Source organism: Neltuma alba, unplaced genomic scaffold (genome assembly GCF_004799145.2).
Source record: "Neltuma alba isolate B1F8T4 unplaced genomic scaffold, ASM479914v2 tig00006951_pilon, whole genome shotgun sequence".
NCBI lineage: Eukaryota > Viridiplantae > Streptophyta > Magnoliopsida > Fabales > Fabaceae > Neltuma > Neltuma alba.
This window is the reverse complement of record NW_021634632.1, coordinates 111,997-117,905: the sequence shown is the minus strand read 5'-3', so window position 1 is coordinate 117,905 and position 5,909 is coordinate 111,997. Positions and strand designations below refer to the sequence as shown.

At 33.3% G+C, this 5,909-nt stretch overlaps 1 pseudogene; it reads left to right on the top strand.

Moving 5' to 3' along the window:
* Positions 1-1,871: 1,871 nt before the first annotated feature.
* Positions 1,872-5,596, top strand: LOC114751498 (G-type lectin S-receptor-like serine/threonine-protein kinase At1g11410; annotated as a pseudogene).
* Positions 5,597-5,909: the final 313 nt, after the last annotated feature.

The following is a 5,909-nucleotide window of genomic DNA, read 5'->3' as shown; positions in this document are numbered from 1 at the left end:
TGTTAAAGATATACCTTATTTGTGAAAGAAATGAGAGAGATATGAGTGGAAAAAATTGAGTCTAATAGTTTATTAAATAAGAGAAAATGAGTAATAGTTAATATACGGTCATGCATTTAATGGGAATAAGAAAAAGACATAAAAATTTCAGCCAAAACAATAACTCATATAGAGGATCAGTAGTCCTATGCCTAAGAATGTAACATTCACACCCACAACACACACACATCTATATATAGGAGGAAGTGTATCATACTTTTCTTGATGTCATTATCTTCTAACAAATATATGTATATGTATATGTCTACATATATCTATAGGTAGGAGGGAGGGTATCATACTTATATATATGTTATTCCTTGCCCTAGGTTTTCATATTTACTCCTCTGGTCTTATATTTAAGACATTTCTAATGCTACGTTTGATTTTTAATATAAGAGCTATTGACTAATTTGAATAGATTAAGAAAACTAGTTAAATTAGTTATTTGTAATGGATAGTTATTGTCTTTCATAAAATATCCTTGCTAACAAATACATTGATTCGAACAACTACCTCTGTTCCTTAATATAATTTAATATAAGACCTTGTTTGACTTTTATTTTGGTCCTAAATATAAGACTCCAATCCACTTTGTCTCTCATATTTATATATTTTTTTTCAAGACAATTCTTCTAACAATGATGTTCTAATCAATATACTTGATTAGCAAGGATATTTTAGGAAAGACAACATCTATTTATTACAAATAACTAATTTAACTTCTTTCCTTAATCTCCTCAATTAGTCAACTAGCTCTTATAAGTAGGATCGGAGGTAGTACTATTATTACAAGGACTATCTTGGAAATAAGTAAATAAATATGAGAGAAAAAATGAATTGGGGTCTTATATTTAGAACCAAAATAAAAGTCAAATAAACTCCTATATTAAGGACTCGAGGTAGTATGTTTTATACACACTAAGAAAAATCATAAACTATATTAACTCTTCTTTAAAATATAACAATTTTTTAAGTTTATCCATATTTAATATATAAAGTTATAAACCTTTAAAAAAAACTATCTACATTGTAATACGTAAATGTCAAAATAGTACATTTATGTCACTAATAAGAAAATTTTCTTTATTTGCATTATCAAATAGAGCCAAAGGAGTAAGTTACAACCAATGAAATCAGTTACAACTAATAAAATCAGCTACGTCAAAATGATGGCTAATTAAAATTAGTTTAAAAATAATAAATATGCAAGAAATGAATCATTTTGTCAAAGATATACCTTCTTTGTGAAAGAAGTGAGAGAGATATGAGTGGAAAAAATTGAGTCTTATAGTTTATTAAATAAGAGAAAATGAGTAATAATATACGGTCATGCATTTAATGGGAATAAAAAAAAAAAAGACATAAAATTTCAGCCAAAACAATAACTCATATAAAGGATCAGTAGTCCTATGCCTAAGAATGTAACATTCATATATATATATATATATATATATATATGTATACACACACACACATATATCTATATATAGGAGGAAGTGTATCATACTTTCCTTCATGTCATTATCTTTTATGTGATGACCGCAACCCGTGCAGAAGAAGGAACCAAAGACTTTCAAAGAACCCACCATAACCTTTTTCATACGTTTGTTCATGTGTCTCAATCACACATGTACCTCCACTTCGGCCATCTTTGTTAGTTGTTTGACAGTTGAAGTTTTGGTAGAGAAATTAACAAACCTCTAAACACCCTCACTGGTCTTCATCGATCACCACCATGAAGCTCCTTCTGGCTAAAGAGCTAACTCTGATCAATATTCCACATTCCTAATTCTCTTCCTCTTCTCTTCTTCTTGTCACTCCCTAAACAGAATAACCCCAGGCAAGCCTCTTAAAAACGGCGACGTTTTGGTCTCCGACGGAACAACCTTTGCCCTTGGTTCTTCACACCCGACGAAAATTCCAAAAACAGCTTCGTCGGAATCTGGTACAACCAAGTTTCAGAGCGAACCCTTGTCTGGGTTGCCAACAGAGGCAACCCTCTTAATGATACTTGGAATTCTCTCAATCGACATTCATGGGAACATCGTTCTTGTTGCCAACCATACGAATCCAAATCCCATTTGGTCTTCCAATGTTTCACTCTCGTCGTCATCATCTCCCACTAAGACCTTCGCGAAGCTTCTAGACACAGGAAACTTGGTTTTGGTCGAAAATAATGGCACAAGTAAGGTTCTTTGGCAGAGTTTTGATTATCCCTGCGACACCATGCTTCCGCTTATGAAACTCGGATTGGATAAGAAGACCGGATTGAAAAGATTCCTCACCTCATGGAAATCCCTTGACGACCCGAGACCCGGAAGCATGAGCTATAAGATCGACCCGAGAGGCTATCCTCAGTTCTTCGTCTACAAAAACGAGGACCCAATCTATCGGGCTGGGTCTTGGACGGGTCAAAGATGGGGCGGAATACCCGAGATGATCCCAAACTATTTCATCTTCAACGTTAGCTTCGTGGATGATGCAAATGAAACGAGCATAATGTACAGTCTCAACGATCCTTCAGCGTTATCAAGAATGGTTCTTGATAATTCGGGTCACTTGAGCCGATACACGTGGCAACCCGAAGGCCATAGATGGCAGGAAATCCTACACATTCCAAGAGATAACTGTGACCATTATCGGCGATGCGGGTCCAATAGTTACTGTGACTCGTATTATGTTGTTGCAGACAAGTTTCATGTGTGTGCTTGCCTGGATTTGAATCCGAAAACCAGAAATGAGAAAGGGGTCGGGTGGTGGGTGCGTGAGGAAGAAGGATGTGTCCACGTGTCAAAGTGGGGAGGGTTTGTGAAAGTGCACGTGCGAAACTACCAGATACATCAAAGGTAGAGTTGGATGATAAGAGCATTGGCATGAGCTCGGAAGAATGTAAAGAGAAGTGTGCGAAGGATTGTTCATGTGAAGCATTTGCGAGTGCAAATGAGGTCACTCTGAGAGGCTGCCTGACGTGGCATGCTGACATGGAAGACATTAGGATATTTAATAGTGTGGGTCAAGATTTGTATGTTCGTGTGGATGCAGTTGAATTAGGTACAATTCTTATATTCACTTCTTTTTATTTTATTAATTTTTCCCTTTTAAATTAAATTCATGTTTTAGACGTATGATCATTATTCCTCTAGCTAGTTCATACAGCCTTCCAATTCCTAATATAGGAATTAGATAACTCATTCATTGAGATTAAAAAATTAGTTAAATTGTAGTTATCACTCCTTTAGTTGATACTTTTTCCAATCACACTTGTTATCTTGTTATTATTGATTGTTAAAATATGCATAAGTACTCATAAATTTATCCATCAATACTTGTAGTTTTTTATCAGCTCTCATTATGTAAATTAGATTTGTAAATTTTCATATTAACACTTGTTATTTTTGTGTTATTAGCTTTTAAAATACATGCGTCCTTATAAATTCACCTATAAAATATGGATACTTATTATTTTGCTATTATTTATTGTTAAAATGTGTATGTGAATATAATCAACTTGACCTCTTTTTTTTTTTTTTTAAATCGTCATATTTTCCAAACTGCAAAATATAATATTATGGAAATTTTGAGGAAAATGAAAAGTCCCTGATTAACAGATTAATTAATAAATGGTTACCTGGAATTCAAAGGAGCGTAAGTACTTGATGTGTATATAAAAAAATATAGAAAATATAATTTCAGATATCATTTTCCAATTAATTTTTCAATCAGAGACTTTTTCTTTCCCTAATTTTCCCAATATATTATTCTTATAGAAAATTTCAATGGTATTGTCTTCTTCAACATATCATTCTTATCTCTGCAGCTAAATATGAAAACAAGCCTCATAGTTCTCTTGGCAAGAAGGGGATGGGCGCACTAGTCGTTTCTGTTTGCCTCTTAATGTTGGTGATCACTTTTGTGTATTGGTTTGCAAAGAAGAAGAAACAAGGTAAGCTAAATTTTTATGAATTTGTCAAAACAAAAAAAAAAGATCACTTTTCTAGGGCAGCTGAATTATATTTATTGCGCTTGATCTTTTACCATTCTTTTAATATACAGCGAGAAGAAGGCTTGATGGATATTTAGTTGATAGAGGAAATGGTTCGGATTTATCATTGTTCGATCTAAGTGATATAATTGCAGCAACTGAGAATTTCTCTGATGCTAACAAGCTTGGACATGGTGGTTTTGGTTCAGTTTATAAGGTAGTCATTCGCTGGTAGTTGGTCTTAAATTTCACGACGTTGAGATGAACATCATTTTTAATTCAATGGCATTAATATTTTTTAAAACCATGCCTTATATGTAACACTTAATAGGAAATTGAAGTAATATTTTTGACTTCAGGGTATACTGCAAAATGGAATGACTGTAGCAGTGAAGAGGCTATCACAGCATTCTGGACGAGGCACTAAAGAGTTCAAAAATGAAGCTACTTTAATGGCAAAGCTCCAACATAGAAATCTTGTAAAGATTTTAGGTTATTGCATACAAGGAAAAGAGAGGATATTGATCTATGAATATTTGCCAAATAAAAGTTTGGACATTTTCATTTTTGGTACGTCTTCTTTCAAGAGTTTTTGCATAAGTAATATTGAAACTTTCTTCTTGTTTTTTTTTTTTTTTTTGGTTGTTGTTCTATAATATCGAAGTTTATCAAGTGTTCTTCACTTTTGATAGTTTTAATATTTTGTTCAGATCAAGCAAAGAAGTTACATTTAGACTGGAGCAAACGATTTGATATCATTTGTGGTGCTGCAAGAGGAATCTTATACCTTCACCATGATTCAAGATTAAGGATAATTCACAGAGATTTGAAAGCTAGTAATGTCTTGTTAGACTCTGTGTTAAATCCAAAAATTTCTAATTTTGGCATGGCTAGAATATTTGGTGGAGACCAGATTGAAGCAAACACAAACAATGTTGTTGGAACCTAGTAAGTACTCAACAATGCAAAACACCACTATTTTAAAGTAGAATGAATTTTGTAACATCTGATAATCTTTTCTAATTTACAGTGGTTACATGTCACCTGAATATGCAATGGAAGGATTGTTCTGAACAAAATCTGATATCTACAGTTTTGGAGTTTTACTTCTTGAGATTGTTAGCGGAAGAAAATGTAGCAGTCAGTATGATGATATTAGCCATACTTTGGTTGGACACGCAAGTATATGTCTATAAGAATCAACCACTTAGAAATTAAAAATTTCTCTTCAACAATCTAATAACCTAATTCCTTTGATAAATCCAGGTTTGGGAAATGTGGGGAGAAGGTAGAGCAAGGGAGATTGTTGATCCATCATTACGAGGTGAGACATGTCTTGAACAAGTTATAAAACGCTTAAATATCGGACTTCTATGTGTACAAAACTATGCAACAGATAGGCCAACTATGTTGGAAGTCATTTCCGTGTTGGATAATGACATAGTTCTTCCACCTCCTGAACAACCAGGATTTATTTTCAAGAAAACTACTTGTAATCAATTAAATCCATTTGCTGGTGAAGAATTTAGGTCGTTAAATGGAATGAGTACTTCAGAAATTGAAGCTCGCTAAAGGCAATGACCCTTCAAACACTCAATATACTTGAATGCTGAGATCTTATGCAGTTCCGTTGCTTGTATGGATATTATTTTTTTTATTATTATGAAATTAATTATTTTTCCTTCTTCCATATTTTTCCATTTCATGCAAACATAAGAGAAACAATAATGTGTTATAGGTCAGCTGGATACATTAACAAGTAAAAATTCTAAATTGATAAGTCAGTTCAAGTGTTAACAAGTATTTTTCTGCACACCCTTGAAAATAACAAGTTCAATTAACGTTCAAGTTTTAACTAATCCTTCATCTGCGCGTTCAAGCACAC